Here is a 21,655-nt window from a genome sequence, read left to right on the forward strand (position 1 = left end):
GGACTGGACCTGAGGATCTGTGCAGAAGAAGACAACCCCTTCTGAGTTGTCCTGAAGTTACTTTTGGCTCATTATAACACTAAGATCTCCTCCTATGGGCAGAGTTTTCCCCATTTTTTGAACATATGATGTGTGTACTAGCATGTTGACATGCTAAGCATGCACTATTGAACCAAAGAGCCTATGCAAGCTCCCTGCCCCCACCCCTAATGCACTGAATAAATCTTCCTATCCTAACCTCATGGGGAAACAGTGTTCTGAGAGCTATCTCCCTGTCTCCTTTCCTGTAACAACAAGTAAAACAAAATTCTTTGCTTTCAACACTTCTCAGAGTGCATTCAATAGGATGGTGACAAACCCCTTGAGTTTAGTTAGCCTCTGAAGTCATACACCATCACTTGTACCATGTTCTACTGATTTTAATCAAATCAGCTCTGATTTTAATATGGGAGTAAACTACCCAAGAGTGGGAATGTCCGGAGGTAAAGATCATCGAGAGTCTTCATAGACACTGGGTGGCTGTCATAGTTCAGCTCTGCCCATAGAGGAGGTCCCATAGACCCTCTCTGCACTAATGTCCTTATCTATAAAAATGGGAATTCATAATAGCCTCTAACTCATGAAGGTGTTTGAAGATGAGATAATATATGTCAAGTGCTTTTCATTTAGTAAGAACCCAGTATGCATTAGCCATAATCATAATAATAGCGTTATCAACATTGTTAGATGATAGCTGTGATACTGTGATTTATAATAAGAAATATAAATTTGGTCTTCCTCTCCTACACACAGCTTCTAAAACCCTTGTCGTGTCCTAAGTAATCAGAGAAATGGGAGCACCTTTTGTTCTTTTGTACTAGTTCCCTAAATAGCTCCAGAGCAGAAAAGTAAAAGGAGTGTCTTTTGTTATTCACAAGGATGCCCTATCAACCCTGTCTGAGTTTACAGTCTCTGAAGTGGATTTTGGAAAGCCCTTAGATAATGAGAATGGTGGCTGGTTGCCAGGGAAACCAACTTTGTGACTAGAGAGTTTGAACTTTCAGCCAGCCCTCCAACCACCAGGGAAGGGGAGGGGCTGGAGGTTGAGTTAGTCACCAAAGGCCAATGATTTAATCAATCATGCTTAAATAAGGAAGCCTCCGTAAAAATCCCCAAAGTATGAAACCTGGAGTTCAAAGTGCTTCTGGGTTGGTGAAGACGTAGAGGTGTTGGGAGGGTGGTGTGACTGAAGAGGACGTGGGACCTCTGCCTCCTTCCCCCATACCTGGCCCTATGCATTCCATCTCTCCTACATTCAGCTGCTCCTGAGTTGTATGGTTTCATAGTAAACCAGTAACCTAGTAAGTAAAACGGTTTTTCTGTGAGCCATTCTAGCAAATTATCAAACCTGAGGAGGAGGTTGTGGGAACCTCCAATTTATAGCCCGTCAATCCAAAGCACAACTGACAACCCAGCCTTGCAGTTGGTGTCTGAAGGGATGGGGCAGTCTTATGGGGCAGATCCCTTTAATTTGTGGGATGACATTACCTCCAGGTAGATAGTATCCGCATGGAGTTAAATTTTAAGATGCCAGCTGGTGTTGGAGAACTGGTCAGTGTGAGAAAAAACTCCGTACCTTCGGTGCCTAGAAGTGAAGTTTTGAGAGTACTGGGGGTGGAGAAGGGAAACAATAGAGCTTTTCCCTTTTATGGCTAACTACCTTCCCACACAAAAACTGTATCTCTCAGTCCAGTTCACCGACAAGTCCACCTTCTGTCGGTGGTCATGTAGAAGGGTGGCACAGAGCCATTCATTCCTTGATAGATTCATAGCCTGTGAGAGCCTCCCATCTCTCACATGCCGCTGCCTGCCGTACAGATCACACACTTCAGCTGTCTTTATTGAACACCTTACATTTCGATGTTACTCCACCCTTTATGCCTTTGTACATGCTCTTCCCTCTGCCTGGAACACTCTGTCTCTCCAAAACGTCACGTAACATCAACTTATTCTTCTTTTCTCAATAAATATACTGATTTGTTTTCCTATGCATTCTCCTTTCTCTTTCTTTCTTCCATATTTTCTTTCATTCATTCAACAGGTAGTTACTGAATGTCACCCATGTACCGGGAAGAAGATTGGTCAACAAGATAAAGTGCCTGTCTTCCTGTAACTTACAGTTTGGTGAGGAGGAAGATAAGAAGTATCCTCCCCTCAAAAGAAATACAGAAACATATATCACGTGATGATAAGGGCTATGAAGAAATACTTAGTGAGGTAAAGAGACAAACAGTTGTGGATGCAGGGGGCTATTTGAAGTCAGAGTAACTTAAATAATTTAAATATATTTATCTTCCTTGTAGCCTGTGAAAACCTCAGTGTCAGACATTTATTTACCTCTGCATCTCCAGTACTTAATGTGTCTGGATCCAAGCAGATATTTATTTATTTAATTTTTTTCGTTAAATTTTTTTATTGTTATGTTAATCACCATACATCACATCATAGTTTTTGATGTAGTGTCAAGCAGATATTTAGTAAATATTTGTTGAATTAAAAAAAAGAAAAAGTAAATGTATGAATAAATGAATGAATGAATGAATGAATGTTAGATTCCAATATAAACCCCAGATGAGAAGCTTACAGCCCAGAGAGGTTTGATTTTTCCCAAGAAGAAACAGAGAGCAAGAAATAGAAATCTTAACTCTGAGAATACTTGCTTCAAGAACAATGCTGTTTTTACTGTGTCATATTATGCATGCCTAAAACATCTTTAATAATGCCCCATCTGTTCCTCTTTCAGTGTTGACTAGACTCGGCTACTTGAATGGAATTCTGAGAGCTTGTTTTTCCAGTTTTTTACTTAGTCTTCATGGAAACCATCACTGTTTACTCTTGAATCGACAAAGGGCTTTACCAAAGTCCCAACAGTATATTTGTCCACCTGGTCAAGCTTGGTTGGTCATAAGCCACACAGATTTGAAATGCACAGATCAGGAACCAAGAAAGAGTACCCACTGAGATCCCCTAAGATTCTATTATAGAGGAAAAAGAAATCTGGGACAATAGTTCTCAAAATTTTTGGCTCAAGAAAACCGTCTGAAAAATTACTGAATACCCTGGATGCCTCGGTGGCTCAGTCAGTTAAGCATTCAACACTATTGATTTCAGTTCAGGTCATGATCTCAGGGTGGTGAGAATGGAGCCCTGGGTGGGACTCTGTGCTGAGCGTGGAGCCTGCTTAAGACTCTCTCTCCCTCTCCCTTTGCCCCTCACCCGCTCTTAAAAAAAAATTGAACACCCCAAACTGCTTTTGTGTATGTGAATTATTCTATTGATATTTGCTGTATTAGAAATTAAAACAATAATTTTTAAAAATATATTAATTTATTTTAAAATAACAATAAAAATGCATTACTATGTTAACATAAATAACATTTTTATGAAAACTAATTGCATTTTTCAAACTAAATACATAATGAGGAGAGTGGCATTGTTTTATATTTTGAAAATCTCTTTAATGTCTAGCTTACTAGAAGAAAGCTGGGTCCTCCTATCTGCTTCTGCATTCAGTTTGTTGTGATACCACTCATCATTTGGCCTCTGGAAAACTGCACTGCACGTCCATGAGAGAATGAGTATGAAATAGTCAAATAACATTCTGTGCTTATTGCACCAAGAATGAGTATTCTTGGTAGCACGTGGCATGTGGAATTTTCCTGTTCATTAGATTTCACTGTAGCTAAAAGTCCCTTAAACACAGTTCTTCAAAGTACGAAGATATTTACTTTATACCATGAAAGAAACAGAACAATTTTTTTTTCTAGAAGGAGCTAAAGAGATCACTAAAGCTAATGAAAAAAAAAAGTAAACATAAAATAAGGATAAGAGAATACTCTTACTCCATGCATTTGCCAAACTGGCCTTTCTTGAGTCTTGCTCAAGTGATGTCTTTCTCACCTCAAGATCATAAAATTTCTTCTCTATGATCTCTTACTGTTAAAAATAACATTAATATATCTTCTAATATGGAACCAGCCTTGCATTCCTGAGCTAAACTCTACTTGCTAATACAGTGATGCATTTCATTTGCTAATACTTCATTTGTGCTTTTTACAGCTGGGTACCCAATTACAAACAGTTTTGTTTGTTTTTGTTTGTTGTTGAAGGTGGTATTCCAGTTTAATAGAATGAAGCAGGGAACTTTTCATTTTTGTGTATGTCTGGATTAAATTATCTGTTCCTTGAAGGTCTGAGGTAATCTGTCCACAAAAGAATGTGGCTTGGTGACACTTTTGTGGATAAATGTTTGGCTCTAGAAATGTTTTTTTCTATTTTTCCCATAAATACTGGTCTATTCAGATTTTCTATTTTTCTACCATGTATGTTATCTTCTGTAAAGAAACACTGCATTTAAAATTTTAATGTCATAAAATTATATGTCATAATATAGAAAATGTCTTTATATAGTAAAGTCTTATATTTTATTTCTATGCTTTTTCCTTTTCTCTTTATCAGATTTTTCAAAATTGGATTCTTCAGTTTTTTTTTCTCTCTCTCTCATTTGCTTACTTATTAAAAAGCAAAACAAAACAAAGTTTTAACTATTTTCCCCCAAGAAACAGCTGGGTCTGATTTTACCTGACCACTTTATCCAATAAATATGAATGTATCACCAATAATATGAAGACTATGCCTGTTAACTTACAAATATTGTCACTGAGAGGTCGGGCATTACAATATGTATAAGGATTACAGCATTTCTGATAATCTATTTTCTTCATCTTTTGTAAATTAAGCTTTGAGTTTCTGAAGCACATAATGTTAAACCCCTATCACCTACAATGAACTAAATTTAAGATATTACAATGTGTATAAAAAAATGTATTTTCCTGGGGCCCCTGGGTGGCTCAGTCAGTGAAGCAACCAACTCTTGATTTCGGCTCAGGTCATGATCTCAGGGTCATGAGATCGATTCATGCATGGAGCTCCATGCTAAGCGTGAAACCTGCTTGGGATTCTCTCTTCCTCTCCCTCTGCCCCTTCCCCAGCTCGCACGCCCTCTCTCTAATATAAATAAATAAATCTTTAAAATAAAAAATAAAACCCTCTTAAAAAAAGAAAGAAGAAAATGCTAGAACTCATCAAACAGAAGTACAGGATGAGATCATCAACACAAAAGGGCAAAGTTGAGGAAACAACTGTTTCATCTGCGAGCACTCAAGGGTCTGGAATCTGTTCTCCTACAACACATAAACCTCATCTTATGTGACCTGTGTATTTTCCCCATTCAAATAAAGCCTTCATTGCCCACATGAATTTAGACTTCAATGTCTCTCAACAAGTCACAGAGGCACAATTTGACAGAATCAGCTCATACCTCTCCAAATGCTTTGTTTCACATGTTACTCCTGCAGAAGTCTGGTCATTTGACTCTCTTTATCTGAGAAAGGATAACAGGTTGTGTTGCAATGAGGTCTATGAATAAATACATAAAATGTGGTAATACTTGCTAATATCTACCAGAGACTTCTTATTTAACTATTTTAATCAATTCTTAAATCTTTCTTCAAAGACTTTATTTTTTAGAGCCTTCCTCCCTCTGGCACGCCCTCTCTTCCTTCCCTCCCATCTTCCCTCCCCTGAGGTAGACATCAGGACTTCCGGGCTGTGCTAGGTTATAAGCAAATTCTTCATCTAGATCTTTTTACCAACATTTTTTTTAAAGATTTTATTTATTTATTTGAGAGAGAGAATGAGAGATAGAGAGCACAAGAGGGAAGAGGGTCAGAGGGAGAAGCACACTCCCTGCTGAGCAGGAAGCCCGATGTGGGACTCGATCCCAGGACTCCAGGATCATGACCTGAGCCGAAGGCAGTCGCTTAACCCACTGAGCCACCCAGGCGTCCCTTTTTACCAACATTTTATCTTCAATTTTGTCCATTCTTCTATAGAACTTACTCACTGAGTTTTTAAGTTTTCTATGATTATGTTCTTGATCTCTAAGAATTGTTTGTATTCATAATTGCATCTTATTATATATGAATATATATATATATATATATATATATATATATATATAATCTGTATTCCTTTTTTATTACACAAAGATATTCATTAGAACTACCTTGGAATCTTTTCTTCAAGTGTTGGTTGTTTGTTGGGGTTGATGCTTTTCTTTCCCGGTATTACTTAAATGGTGATTCTTGGTTGTGTGCTTAACTTTGCATCTGCGGTTCTGTGTATACATATCTGTGGATTTGGCTTCTGTTTCCTACAGCTTGCCTCCAGGGATTGTGGGGTGGGGCAGGACAAGTGGCTGGAGGAGGTGTTCCAACAGGTGTCTTCTGTGTGAGAGTCCTTCCTATCCCTCTCATGAGTCAGCAGCTGTGCAGGGCACTGCTCCACTGTTTCAGACCTAGGGTCCATCGTGGGGTCAAGATCTACTGCCACTGCTTTGTGTAAATGGGAAAAAGGGGAAGGGCCAACCTGCCCAACCGTTCTGCACAGGATTCCCTAATTGATAACCATGACCTCCCTTTGCTCCATTGCATCTGCTGAATGGGCTTGCAGGTTCCTGGAACTATAGTTAGATCTCACAAAATTACTTATTACAGATTTCCATTAAACCACAACTATTCTTTGACTTACTTTTTAAAAAGGCAACACTATCTCTTAATCACATTCCTGGGGTATTTATTGATGTCACAGAGAGGGCAGAGTCATACTTTTGAATAAAGCAAAGAGGTAAGCAAAAGCAAAAGGGCTAAATGCAAAGTCAGACTTCATTTTCAGAATCTTTTAGTGGGAAATTATTGCCATCATCAACAAAAAGGAAAACTAAGCACCACCTTTTACGGAATAGATCTTAAATATCTCTGTATAATTCCGGGGAGATTAAACGAGAGAGGAAAAAAAAGCATACGCTCAATAAAATTTATGTTTTTAAAGAAACCCAGGCCATTCAGATGATATATTTTTAAAAATTTTTAAATTTTGGAAAACAAGTCTTTTTACTGTTATGTAAAATGTTTAATGTTTGTTATAGCCAGAATATTATATTTAGGTGGGGTTGCCAGTTATCCTATATATAGGACATGCCCCATACTTATGTTGTCCTGTGTCCTATATTTGTCATGACACCTTAAGTACCCTGTATTCAGCTTTAAGAAATTACAAAATTCAGCAGTTAGAGCTATTTTTCTGCCACAGTGATTGCTGCTTCCATCACTCACATGGCAATACCAGCTGAAAACCATACCTCTCCAAACATGTGAACAATCTCTTATTGTCTCTCCTGCAGCTTTGGGTGCAGGGAGACCAACTGGGGGAACTCAGAATTAAAAGTATTTATTTTTCATTCTCAAGAAAAGACTATTCTTCAACCAAATTCCCAAGCTGTGAACAAGTAAGCACTGTTAATTCAAGTTAACTTTGTATCAGTGCACATGCTCTGAAAATCAGCCAAACAGCCAGACCCTCACTCCTCTGGCCCTGCTTCTGGAAAGCAGCCAGTTAACAGCCTTACTCCAAGTGTCTAAAAGTGAGCAACTCAGTAACAGCCCCAAGCTTCTGAAAGCTGTTCAATGATAAGCACCCCGACCCCATCCTGAAAGTCAGCAGTCTGTGACAGCCCATGCTTCTCCATAAGAGCCATTCAGAAAGGACCTCACTCCAGGAGCCATGCTCCTAAAGGTCATGGTTAGCTGGTCAGCAACAGCCTTCCTCCAGTGACCACATTAACACAGCTGAAAATCCTTCTGTCTCTACACATTCCCGCTTCTCAAAGCCCACCAGTCTCTGAACGCCAAGCTTCTCAAAACCTTAGGTAGGATCAACTCTGGCTTTTTCAAGGAAAGTGTCTTTACAAGCACAGCTGACATTTGAACAATCTAGGGGTTAGGGGCGCCGACCCTGCAGTTAAAAATCTGTATATAACTTTTGACTCCCTAAAAACGTAACGACTAAGAGCCTACTGTTGACCAGAAGCTTTACTGTTAACATAAACAGAGGGGATGGGTGGCTGGGGTAACTGGGTGATGGGCAGTAAGGAGGGCACATGATGGAATGAGCACTGGGTCTTATACAAGGCGGATGAATCACTCATCTCTACCTCTGAAACCAACAATACGTTATATGTTAACATTGTATTGCTTTTGATGTAGACCATGCAGTTGTTTGGGCAAAGGTGCTGAAAAAGTTCATTCACAGTTGAAGAAAAGCATATGGATATATTCCATAGAAAGCATCGGCTGTCTTGCTCATATTCTGCATAATGCCGCTCGAATAGCACGTGATGTTCTTCCTAATGACACTATCATGGCACTGTTACAAAACGGTTCCCTTACCTCAGCATTGGCATTATTTAAATCTCTCAAAACAGCTACTGGCTCTCTAACAAACACATGTGAAGGAATTCTCAGTTTATCGCTTGAATTATAACATCATACTTTAATTGTGAAGAAAAGGAATCCTACTTTGTGGCTGAGTTTTAACACATTAGTCCCCCCCCCTTATCACAGGGGATACATGGCAAGAACTCCAGTCTGAAACCCCAAATAGTACCGGATCTAATGTTTTTCCTGTACCTATATACGCACGATAAAGTTTAAATTTATAAGTTAGGCACAGTAAGAGGTTAACAGCAATGACTACTAATAAAATAGAACAATGATAGCAATATCCTATAATAAAAGTTACGGGAACGTGGTCTCTGTCTCTCAAAATATCTTATTGTACTATACTCACCCTTCTTGTGATCGTGTGAGAGGGTAAAATGCCCGCCCGCTAAGATGACGTGAGGGAATGACACAGGCGCTGTGACGTCACTGACGCAGCGTTGGGCTCCCGTTGACCTTCTGACTCCCGTTCGGTGGGTCATCCGCTTCCGGTGGGGGTTGACTACCTGGAACGAAAACTCTGGAAAGCCGAATCCCGAATAAGTGCGTGGGGGGGGGGGGAACTGGCGTCATTTATCCAGTAAAAGCTACCGATTTCTTGTCAGTACCCTTTAATCACTTTAATTAGAGGATGATGCCAAGTGAAAGAAGAGCTACAATGTTTTCGGTGTACTCCATTGTTGGAAGGAACTTGCTGAGTGTCTTAAGGAAAGAATCGATGGCAAATTTATCCCTTTCATTACCAAAGCTGTTCCTAGAAAGGGCAACAGAACTTTTGAACAGGAAGAGGAATTCCAACTTGAAGTAGATAATGGCACTTGTTATAACTTGTTGTTGTTTTTTAAAGATTTTATTTATTTATTTGACAGAGAGAGACACAGCGAGAGAGGGAACACAAGCAGGGGGAGCGGGAGAGGGAGAAGCAGGCTTCCTGCGGAGCAGGGAGCCCGATGCGGGGCTCGATCCCAGGACCCCGGGACCATGACCTGAGCCAAAGGCAGACGCTTAGCGACTGAGCCACCCAAGCGCCCATAACTTGATTTTGAAGTCAGTATTATCCTTTGAAGAATTTGATTCTTTTACTGGATGTTACGAAATGTTCTTCCAGCATGGGACTTTGAGGAATCACGTGTATTGTCAAAGAAGAAGAAAATAAAAATGGACAACAAGCCTCTTTTATATCAATGGACAGTGTTTTAAAAAAGTTATTGATCAAGGGACGCCAGGGTGGCTTATTCGGTTAAGCGTCTGCCTTGGGCTCGGATCATGATCCCAGGGTCCCGGGATCAAGCGCCGCATCTCCCAGCCTTCTTCTCCTTCTCCCTCTGCCTGCTTGGGAGCTGCCTACATTGTGCGTTCTCTCTCTCTCTCTCTCTGTCAAATAAATAAATAAATAAAATATATATATTTTAAAAAGTTACCGATCAAGAGATGCAGCTAATCTTAAAGAATATAAGAACAAGTTATTGGGACACCTGGCTGGCTCAGTCAGTAGAGCATGTGGCTCTTGATCTCAGGGTCATGAGTTCAAGCCCCACATTGGATACAGAGCCTATTTTTTTAAAAAAAATAAGTAAATATAAATATAAGTAAAAGCAAATTTTGCCATGAAAGATGGCATGTGCTTCAACAAATGAAATTTGAAGGACAATTATCAGAATTTTAGCTTTATATATTTAGCATACTGGCTTATAATGCTAATATTGAGCATGACTAAAGAATAAAATAAGCTGAATGTGACCACCACTGTACATGATATGTTACAATGTAAACGGAATATAGAGTGTAACCACAGGAATTTTATTTTGTTTTTTTCTTAAAGATATTTATTTATTTATTAGAGAGAGAGAGAGCACAAGTGGGGGGGGGGAGGGCCAGAGAGAGGGAGAAGCAGGCTTCCCGCACAGCAGGGAGCCCAGATGTGGGGCTCAATCCCAGGACCCTGGGATCATGACCTGAGCTGAAGGCAGACAGTCAGCCAAATGAACCACCCAGGTGCCCCTAACCATAGGAATTTTACAAGTAAATTTGGCAAAGCAAGCAACTATTAAGAAGAGCTTTATTTCAGATAAATAACAAATACTTTCATAGGAAGGTGTGTCCCATGCAATGTTTTTCATTTATCTAAATGTATATATACATTTAAACAATTAGATACAAATCAGATTTAAATTGGCATCCTGAGTTTTTATTTGCTAAATTTGAAACCCTATATTTAGATCAAATTTAAATTTTCATAGTTTTATTTTTATGTATAATATTTATATAGTTTATAATAAATTGTAGCACTTTGTATACCAATGTGTACATTGTACTTTTACCCATTTTCTAAGTCTTGAGAACATTTTTTTAACTGAGTTTTTTTTTTTTAAGATTTTATTTATTTGTCAGAAAGAGACACAGTGAGAGAGGGAACAGAAGTAGGGGGAGTGGGAGAGGGAGGAAGCAGGCTTCCCGCTGAGCAGGGAGCCCGATGCGGGGCTCGATCCCAGGACCCTGGGATCATGACCTGAGCCAAAGGCAGACACTTAACCGACTGAGCCACCCAGGTGCCCCAAGAACATTTTTTTTTATTGATTACACTGTCTTGTTGTTATTTTAATCTTTGTTCTTATGCAATATCATTAGCCATATTATTTTTTTCATAATAGGATATTTTTTAAAAGAGTTTTATTGAGAGATAGTTAACATACTATATATTCTACCCGTTTGGTGTACAATTCCATGCATTTTAGATATATTGTCACAGATACACAACCACAACCACAGTCAATTTTAGAACATTTTCAGCACTTCAAGGGAAACATTTACCCTTTAGCTATTGCTTTTAACCCCTACCTTCCCCCTCTACCACCCTCAACCCCCAACTACAACCAGCCCTGGGCACCACTAATCTATTTCCTGTCTCTATAGCTTTGCCGATTCTGAACATTTCATATAAGTGCAATCATATAATATGCTATCTTTTGTAACTGGGTTCTTTCACTTAGCATGATATTTTTAAGGTCATCCATGCTGTAGCAAGTATTAGTACCTTATTCCTTTATTTCAAGTAATATTCCATTGTATAGATAGATCACATTTTGTTTATCCATTCAGCAGTTGATGGATACTTGGGTTGTTTCCATTTAGGTTCTGACTCAGGACTGGAATTGCTGGGTCAAATGGAAACTCTTTAAGTTTAATCATTTGAGGAAATGCCAGTGGCTACATTATTTCACATTCCCACCAGTACTGTAGGACAGTTCTGATTTCTCCACATCCTTACTGGCCCTTGTCATTAGCTGACTTTTTGAATCTAGCCATTCTAGTGAGTGTGGAATGGTATTTTGTTGTGGTTTTGATCTGCATGTCTCTGATGATTAATGATGCCCAGCATCTTTTCATGTTTATTGGTTATTGTATATCTTCTTTGGAGAAATGTCTATTCAGATAATTTACTCATTTAAAAAATGGTGTTTATTTATTATTGAGTTGTAAGAGCTCTTCATGTAGCCCAGCTATAATTCTCTCATCAGATATATTATTTTCAAATACTTTCCTCCATTCTGTGTGTGATAGTGTCCCTACAAGCGTAGAAGTCTTTAATTCTGATTAAATCCAATGTTTGCTTTTTTTTTCATTTATTGCTTGTGCTTTTGGCGTTATATCTAAGAATGCATTGCCAAATTCAAGGTACTACAGATTTACCCTTCAGTTTTCTTCTAAGAATTTTATAGTTTCAACTCTTGCCTTTAGGTCTTTGATCCATTTTGAGTTAATTTTTATATATTGTGTGAGGTAAGCATAGTATTTCATTCCTTTTGCTCATGGCTATCCAGTTGTCCAGCACTTTTTATTGAAAAGATAATTATTTCTCATTGAATAGTCTTGGCACCCTTGTTAAAAACCAGACCAGCGGGCACCTGGGTGGCTCAGTCAATTAAGCATCTGCCTTCAGCTCAGGTCCCAGGGTCCTGGAATCAAGTTCCATAGCAGGCTTCCTGCTCATTGGGGAGTCTACTTCTCTGCCCCTCCCCTGGCTCATGTGCATTCTCTCTCTTGCTCATTCTCTTTCTCTCTCAAATAAATAAAGAAAAAAAAAAAAAAACAGACCAGCTCCTGAGAAGTATGGGGGAAAAATTGTAGGATGAAAATTGGATCTTAGGGAGAGGTTGCCTTGAAAAGATCTGTAGATCTCCACTCAAGAAGACAAGACTGGCCAATCTGCCTCCAAGTGGGCCAGGAAGTCCTGCTGGACACCCTGGGGCAGCTGAACAGGGCACGGCCTCTCTCTTTCCCTAAAAAACACCAGACTTTACTGGTGAAAGGAAAGGAAGCAGGAAGCTCCTCTCTGGTGCTTGACCAAGGAAAGAGTCAGGATGATGAAGATATAGTTGAAAGGCAGGCAGGGACAAGAGGCACCCCCCCCGCCCCGCCCTAAGAGGAAACCACCCTTTAAAGGATTTTACACCACCCTGGAAGGAGCCCTCCAGCCTTTCCATGTGATACATAGATGACAAAAACCTGATTGGAAGACAGGCGCAGGGAGGGTTAATCAGATTAAAACAGCCCACCAACAAGCCCATAAAAACCCCTAGAGTTAGAAATTCCATTGGCAACCCTCTTGGGTCCCCTCCCTCCTCGGAAGCTTTGTACTATCATTTTGCTATTGCTCAATAAAGCTTGCTTTGCTGCCCACCACTCTGTCTGGTCTACCTCTTCATTCTCGGAAGCGGCGTGACCAAGAACTGTGAGCACTGATGGAGAAAAAAATCCTGTAACAACGGTTTGTCTGCTTGTAAATCACATGTCTACCCCTGCATCCACAGTATCACAAACAGCTTTCCCTCTGCTTAACGCAACTCCAGAGCATGATGGACCCTCAGGGGCAGATAGACCCAAGAGTAAACAAAGAAATGGTCTTAGAATCTGGATGAGCACTGAGAAATGTACATAATTGCTGAATCACCATATTATACACTGTCTATACTAACATAACACTGTATGTCCAATATACTTGAATCTAAAAAAGAAAGAAATGGTCCTAGGCAACCCAGAAGCCAAAAAAAAAAAAAAAAAAAAAACCCAATAGCCCACAGAAACACCCAGAATTGGGTTAGCTTCTGCTGCACTGATTTACTAGAGGAGACAGAAGATACCTTTAATAGTAATTAAAATAATAATAATAATAATAAATAAGCCCTCACTCAAGTCTCTCTGGGCTGAACAAGCATTATTTTGAAGCTAAGTTATTCAGTGAAAACATAAAAAGGGAGGAAAGATGAAATTGAGAATCTGATTAATGGTGTGGTGGTCAAGCAGAAGAAATCTCTCTCTCTTTTTAAAGATTTTATTTATTTGTCAGAGAGAGAGAGAGAGAGGGAGAGAGCACACAAGCAGGGGGAGCAGCAGACGGAAAAGCAAGCTCCCTGATGAGCAGGGAGCCCGATGGGGGACTCGATCCCGGGACGGCAGGATCATGACCTGAGCCGAACACAGACGCTTAACTGACTGAGCCATCCAGGCATCTCAAGCAAAAGAAACATTTCGAAACAAAGAACAAAAATTTTGGTTTAAGTAAACTGAAGTCATCAACTTGAAAAGGTTTAGCAAGTTTTAGGCAGGACTAGAAAAATAATATGTCTATTCCTAGATATCTGTGGGTTACTTTTCTGAGTTGCAAGGATAAAGAGAAATTTTACATACTTCAGACAAAAGACAGTGTATCTGTTTGGCCCTAGACTAGGACTCCACGGCAACAAGGGAAGGCAGGAGACCATGGAGTAATATCATTGTGCATTGAAAGAAAGGAACAGGGGGCACCTGGGTAACTCAGTCAGGGAGCCTGCTTCTCCCTCTCCCTCTGCCTCTCCCCCAGGCTTGTGCTCTCTCTCTCTCTCTCTCTCTCAAATAAATAAATAAATAAAATCTTCAAAAATAAATAAATAAAAAGCCTGCTCTCAGTGAAGAGGCCCTTTGCCTCCCAGAGTAAAAAGAAACCTACTGATGAATATGTGATGATTTAGATGATATATCCCACACGTGTCCTAGCTGAGGAGAAGACAAAGAGCATTTCAATCTAAGGCAAGCTCAAGGGAAGATGCAAGAGTGATAAACGATGCACTCTGAAGCACATATTGTTAAATTTTTAAAAATATTTTATTTATTTATTTATTTGAGAGAGAGCATGAGCGAGAGAAGGGGCAGAGGGAGGAGAAGGAGACCCCTCCACCACACACTGAGCAAGGAACCCCACTTGAGGCTCCATCCCAGGACCTTGGAATCATGACCTGAGCCAAAAGCAGAGGCTTAAACAACTGAGTCACCCAGGTGCCCCTAAATCTTTTTTTTTAAAGTTTTTTTTATTTATTAAGGGGGGGAGGGAGGGGGAGAGAGAGAGAGAATCTGAAGCAAGCTCCATACCCAGCATGGAGCCCTGATCCCACGACCCTGAGATCAAGAGTCTGAGAAAACACAAAAGTAGTTACCAAAGGAGCTCAACAAGTAGCAATTCGGAGAGAGCGAGAGACAGGGAAGGATTAGCATTTGGAAAGCTCGTTGCCAGTGGGTAAGGAAGCAAAAACATCAGGAGGATTAGCAGAAGGGCAACAGAATCGTTAACCTGTTTCCATATAACGGTAGAAAAATAGTTATTTTGCTATGAGCAGGAGAAGGTAGAAAATAACTTCCAGCGAAATGGAAAAGTAAGAACTTCTAAAGTGAACAACCCTTGGCGAGAAGAATGTGGAAAGAGTCTCAGTTCTATGCCCAAGAGCTCAGCTTCTGAACAGCTCAGCCCGCAGCCAGGATTCTTAGCGGGCCTCCTGCTCAAGTGTGTGAGAAAAACGGGCTGGAGGGGGAGGCACACAATTTGGAGTTAGACAAACAGTCCGGATCATAAATCTGCCACTTTGCAGCTTGTTCGGAGCCTTTGATGTCCTTATCTGTGAAATGAAGTTTAAAAGCACACCCTCACCCTCCCGGGGCTATTGTGGACAGGGTGGATGCCATTGTGAATACCCGGTGCCTGGCGGAAGTAACTGCCCTACAGCAGGGATATTGACTTTTATTATCGGTTTTATTATTTCTTGGGATTCCCCCAGCCTACAGATGCTCTGGAGTCCGGGGGTCCAGGAGGCTCCGCTGGTTAGCGAGGGGCTTTGGTTCCATTTCCTTCTTTCTTTAGTTCATTTCCTTCCTTCTTTCTTTTCTTTTTTTTTTTTTAAGATTTTATTTATTTATTTGACAGAGTGAGCACAAGCAGGGGGAGCAGCAGAGGGAGAGGGAGAAGCAGTTTCCCCGCTAAGCAGGGAGTCCCCTGCGGGGCTCCATCCCAGGACCCTGGGATCACAACTCAGAGCAGATTGCTTAATCGACTCAGCCACCCTGGTGGCCCTAGCTCATTGCTATATGACTTTGCTCAGCAATTCCGAAACCACCCTCTCATGCTGAGACCCCAGGCTTCCATAGGCTTTCACCTCCTGGCTTGGAGATAGACTGGACTGACTTTCTGGATCTCTGTTGGCTTGAACCTTTGAAATATCTTTAGATGAATTTCTTCATCAGTTTCTTTACATTTTGTGGAGTGAGGGTAAAGGGAGTAAAAAAGAGATTATTTTATGGCTATTCTGGAAAAACTATGTGAAAATTACTTTAAAAAGAGGTCTGTTTCCAGCCATTTTGGACTTTGAAGTTTAAAAAAGTGAAGTTAGGTTTGACCTTCCCAGACTAACAATGAAACCTGTAAATTAAAGGCAAATTAGGCACCTGGTTGACCCAGTCGGTTGGGTGGCTGCCTTTGGCTCAGGTCCTGATCCCAGTGTCCTGGGATCTAGCTCCCCAGCGGGCTCTCTGCTCAGCGGGGAGAAGAAAAAGAAAGAAGAAAAGAAAAGAAAAGAAAAGAAAAGAAAAGAAAAGAAAAGAAAAGAAAAGAAAAGAAAAGAAAAGAAAAGAAAAGAAAGAAAAGAAAAGAAAAGAAAAGAAAAAGAAAAGAAAAGAAAAGAAAAGAGAGAGAGAGAGAGAAAGAAAGAAAGAAAGAAAGAAAGAAAGAAAGAAAGAAAGAAAGAAAGGAAGGAAGGAAGGAAGGAAGGAAGGAAGGAAGGAAGGAAGGAAGGAAGGAAGGAAGAAAGAAAGAAAGAAAGAAGAAAGAAAGAAAAAGAAAGGCAAATTATTTTCTCCCAGTTGAAACCACTGCAAATTCCTGCCAGTGTCTGGTATGTGTCAAGAAAGAGCACGCCAGAATCCAAAGTAGTTGAATTGCATTGATCTTAAAATATTGTAGATGGAAAAAGAATCTGGAAGTTCTTTCAAATAATGGCTGAATAAGATATACAGACAAGTTTCTATCTTGGAGGAAGAAAAGGCATAGCAAAATAAGTAGAACTAGATTTTCATGCAGCATTAAAACCAACTTTAAAATGACTCACATGGAGGTTTTTTTTTTTTTTTTTAAAGATTTATTTATTTATTTATTTGAGAGACACAGAGAGAGAGAGACAGCAGAGGGAGGGACAGGAAGAGAGAATCTCAAGCAGACTCCCCGCTGTGCATAGGGCTTGATCTCATGACTCAGAGATCATGACCCGAGCCGAAATCAAGAATCGGACACTCAACCAACTGAGCCACCCAGGTGCCCCCATATAGTACACTTTAAATATATTACAATTGTATCCATCAATTATACCTCAGTAAAATAAAAAAATAAAGTTATTAATAAAATGGAAAAAGCTAATTAAGTGAATCTGTACTTTCTTATCTGGATAAATCACGCAGAATAGACTGTCCCTGTAAAGCATTTTTCATTCCTTCAGTGGGTGCACAGATTTCCCTCACCCCGACCTCAGTCACATTTCCCTTCAGGCTCTATTCTACTGATAACGGCTATGCAATTCAGTTTGATAAGAGAATTAATAGAAGGCAGGTCAGTTCACTCATTCTCTTTCCCTAAGAAACTCCCCCAAATCAAACAAGTTTATCTTCCCAAGATATGTTTCTTCCTGACTTCTCTGTGCTAAATACATCAGCTTCCTTCTCCCCAGAGCCTGGTGAGGAGTTCCGTCACCTCTCATTACTTGCTTCCTCCAGCCAGTCCCCAACCAAGTCCTGAGGATTCAGCCTGAGAATTGGCTCCTCTATCCCTTGCCTCTTGTCTGTTTCCATGGCCCACTGCTGATCCAGACCTCCCTGGCAAGACTCCTGCAGGGTCCTCTAAAATGGCCTTACCACCTTCTTTGCTTCTCTCCTTCCCCCAACCCACTCACACCAAGAACCAGGTCAAATTTCCTAATACCCTGATCACATAACTATTCATTTTGGATCACTCTCCATTGCTTTGAGAATTAAGCCCGAAGTACTCAGCCTTTGTCTTCTGCTCCTTCCCTCAGCCTTCCGCTCCCACCCTGCCCTGTAGTCCAACTGGATCCACGATTTTCCTAAATGGTCAAGTAAAGGTAGGCAACTCAGAAGGTTGTGAGACTTGTCTTCTCCTTAATATACTATCCTCCATGTCTACCTGTAAAAATCCTACCCATCCTTGGGACAGACGACCTCCCCATTCTCAATTTCCATAGTGCTTGGTTTGTATCTGTCATGACATCATTCTTATTAGTTCGATATTTTTCGTGTGTATGTGTGTCAGGATGGGAGCTGTCCTGTCTGGATTTCCTGCAACTTCTCACACAATGTCTGGCACCTAAGAGGGGCCGAAAGATGTCTGTTGAATAAGGGAATCAATGAATTCATTTGTTGAATTGGGTTTTTCCAAAGTAGGCTTTCTTTCTGCAATTTATTTAATCATATGTTTAGTTTCTTAATAGAGTTCCCTGAAATTTGGGCAAAGTTTATGGCATCATAAAGTTTTAATTATATATAAGCAGGGTTTTTTAACATATGGGTGGTAGCTATCTATATTTTTTTCTATTGGTGGAAATACAAACAGCCAACTTAGGGGCTGCCTATGATGCTAGATGTCCTACTGGCCAGGACATGATCAGAGTGGTGTGGGCACCAGTTAGCCCAGAAGTCAGGTCAGTGCTTGTGGCTATTGGGCTGTGTTCTGCAGAGAAGATGTTTGATGGGGAGGACAGAGCACTTCCCAGCTCTGGGGCAGGTGCCATTTGTGTCTTTCCAACGTGTCCAGAGATAGCAGATATTTCTTTGCACTCTACTGTCCTGATTTCTATACATGAATGGGAAGGATACCCTACCGATCCTTCAATTCATGGAAGTCATTCATTCCTTCAGTCCTTCATTCCCTCTGGCCAAAGAACTTTGTCCGCTTCTGCCACCTCACAGGTGCCTCACCCTCTCTGGTTAGCATGTTACTGTGGCTGAACGTGATCACTGCTGCCCAACCTGGGAGGAGGTCTCCCTTGTTTGCTGCCCTCGTTGCTAGAGTGATAGCACGGTGTACTGGGACAGAAAGAAAGAACTCAGAGGGATTATCTTATCTTGTTTTGAGACGATAGGATGCTTCTCAGAGTGGAACTGTACCTTTTTAAATGCGCTGGCGGTCCACTGCTCACCGTCTGTCGCCTTTGTCCACACCACAACTTGAGGGGGTTCATCAGGGACATCGCTGTGATGGGGGTAACACGGAGGGATAGCAGTAACTCTGCTGGAGACTGAGCAGAATCGGATGGACCATTGTCCTCTGATGAGTAGGCTCAAGTGACTCTTGAGTTGACTCCCTGGTGATCACTGATGGTCACAATGCCCATGCCACCCACTCTTGCCTCTGGATCTAAATACAACATTCTTCCCAGAAGTGAATCTTTTCTCCTCAGCTTAATAAAAATCGAATATGGCATGGGACCAAAAGAAAAAAAAATCCCGCAAAGAAGGATTTCTGCCATAGAATCTATCCAGGGTTTCTGGAATCATAGACACCAGAGATCAAAGGGACTCTTTAAAGACCTTTTTTTTTTTTTTTTTTTTTGGCTGGGTACAGTATACTTTATTGATGGTACATGACAAGGTAGGGCTCCCCAAGCCCCTCCCCTTCTTCAGGGGGTCTGGGATGGAAACGGTGGAGGTCGGGAGATTCTCAGTGTTTTGCGGGATAAGTTGGGGCAGGGACTCCCCAGCAGCTGAGGGCCTCTCTCTTCCTCTTGCTCTCGCTGGGGCTGGTGGTCCAGGGGGCTCTTACTCCTTGGAGGCCATGTGGACCATAAGGTCCACCACCCGGTTGCTGTAGCCGAATTCATTGTCATACCAGGAAATGAGCTTGACATTTTCTATTGGTGGAAATACAAACAGCCAACTTAGGGGCTGCCTATGATGCTAGATGTCCTATCTAGCATCCAACTGATGCTAGTCGTTGAGAGCAATGCCAGCCCCGGCATCGAAGGTGGAGGAGTGGGTATCACTGTTGAAGTCGCAGGAGACGACCTGGTCCTCAGTGTACCCCAGGATGCCCTTGAGGGGGACCTCTGACGCCTGCTTCACCACCTTCTTGATGTCGTCATATTTGGCAGCTTTCTCCAGGCGGCAGGTCAGATCCACGACGGACACGTTGGGGGTGGGGACACGGAAGGCCATGCCAGTGAGCTTCCCGTTCAGCTCAGGGATGACCTTGCCCACAGCCTTGGCAGCACCAGTGGAAGCAGGGATGATGTTCTGGGCAGCCCCTTGGCCGTCGCACCACAGCTTCCCAGAGGGACCGTCCACGGTCTTCTGGGTGGCAGTGATGGCATGGACGGTGGTCATGAGTCCCTCCACGATGCCGAAGTTGTCATGGATGACCTTGGCCAGAGGAGCCAAGCAGTTGGTGGTGCAGGAGGCGTTGCTGACAATCTTGAGGGAGTTGTCATACTTCTCGTGGTTCACACCCATCACAAACATGGGGGCGTCGGCAGAGGGAGCAGAGATGATGACCCTCTTGGCCCCGCCCTTCAAGTGGGCCCCAGCCTTTTCCATGGTGGTGAAGACCCCAGTGGACTCCACAACATACTCAGCACCAGCATCACCCCACTTGATGTTGGCGGGATCTCGCTCCTGGAAGATGGAGATGGACTTTCCATTGATGACAAGCTTCCCGTTCTCAGCCTTGACTGTACCGTGGAATTTGCCATGGGTGGAATCATACTGGAACATGTAGACCATGTAGTTGAGGTCAATGAAGGGATCATTGATGGCGACAATATCCACTTTGCCAGAGTTAAAAGCAGCCCTGGTGACCAGGCGCCCAATACGGCCAAATCCGTTCACTCCGACCTTCACCATCGTGTCTCAGGGACGCGGCTGGCACTGCACCAGAATTCGCGGCTGTCTGTCGAACGGGGAGGAGCAGAGAGCCTCTTTAAAGACGTTTTTAAGTCCTATGGATTAAAAAAAAAAATCAGCAGTGAGTTCTCTCCCCATACCAAACAAAACCATTCCTAGAATTCCAAGATATAAAGTAAAATTTCAAAGCCAAGCTGGTTTGGTTGCTGGAGGAGTTGGGTGTTGTTTTGTTTTGTTTTTAAAGATTTTATTTATTTGAGAGCGCAGAGTAAGAGAGAGAGAGCACACAAGTGGGTAAGAGGGGAGGGGCAGAGGGAGAGGGAGAAGCAGACTCCCCGCTGAGCTGGGAGCCCGATGTGGGGCTCGATGCCAGGACCCCGGGATCATGACCTGAGCAGAAGGCAGTGCTTAACCAACTGAGCCACCCAGGCGCCCCAGAGTTGGGTACTGTGTGTGTGTGTGTGTGTGTGTGTGTGTGTGTGTGTGTGTGTGTGTGTGTGTGTGACAGGGAGGAGGCTAATCCCAGACTCCCATCCTATCTTTTACCCCTCATTAAACCTGTAAATCCCTCGTTAAATTAAGTCTGGGGAGGTGCACCTGGGTGGCTTAGTTGGTTGAGCATCCAACTCTTGATTTCAGCTTGGGTCACGATCTTGGGGTCATGAGATCAAGCCCACATTGGGCTCCTTGCTCAGCGCTGAGTCTGCTTGGAGTTCTCTCTTCCTCTGCCCCTCCCCCCACTCACACACTCAATAAATAAATACATACATAAATACATAAATAAAATCTTTAAAAATAAATGAGTTAAGTCTGGGGAAAATCCAGGGATCCTACGGTTCTATGGAGCTCAGTATGAAAAAATTCCTTTAATTGAAAGAGGGGAAACCAAGGCCCGAAGAACTTAGGAGCCCATATCCCAGTGCGAGCTGGTAGCAGAGCAAAGTCAGAACCCAGCTCCTGACTGAGTGTTCTTTCCGTTCCTCCCAGAACAGATCTGTGTTTGGCATAAGCTGGGAAGGCAAGTCAAGAGATAGAAGCTGAACTTCAGAACAGTGACTAAGAAATCGTGAGAA

At 41.8% G+C, this 21,655-nt stretch overlaps 1 pseudogene; it reads right to left on the minus strand.

The window, feature by feature from the left end:
- Positions 1–19,283: 19,283 nt before the first annotated feature.
- LOC114200504 (glyceraldehyde-3-phosphate dehydrogenase pseudogene) lies at positions 19,284–20,635 on the minus strand (annotated as a pseudogene).
- Between the last annotated feature and the right edge of the window lie 1,020 nt (positions 20,636–21,655).

The sequence above is a fragment of the Eumetopias jubatus genome, unplaced genomic scaffold (assembly GCF_037043125.1).
Source record: "Eumetopias jubatus isolate StellerSeaLion01/CBP00866 unplaced genomic scaffold, mEumJub1_p1.0 scaffold_5, whole genome shotgun sequence".
Classification (NCBI taxonomy): domain Eukaryota; kingdom Metazoa; phylum Chordata; class Mammalia; order Carnivora; family Otariidae; genus Eumetopias; species Eumetopias jubatus.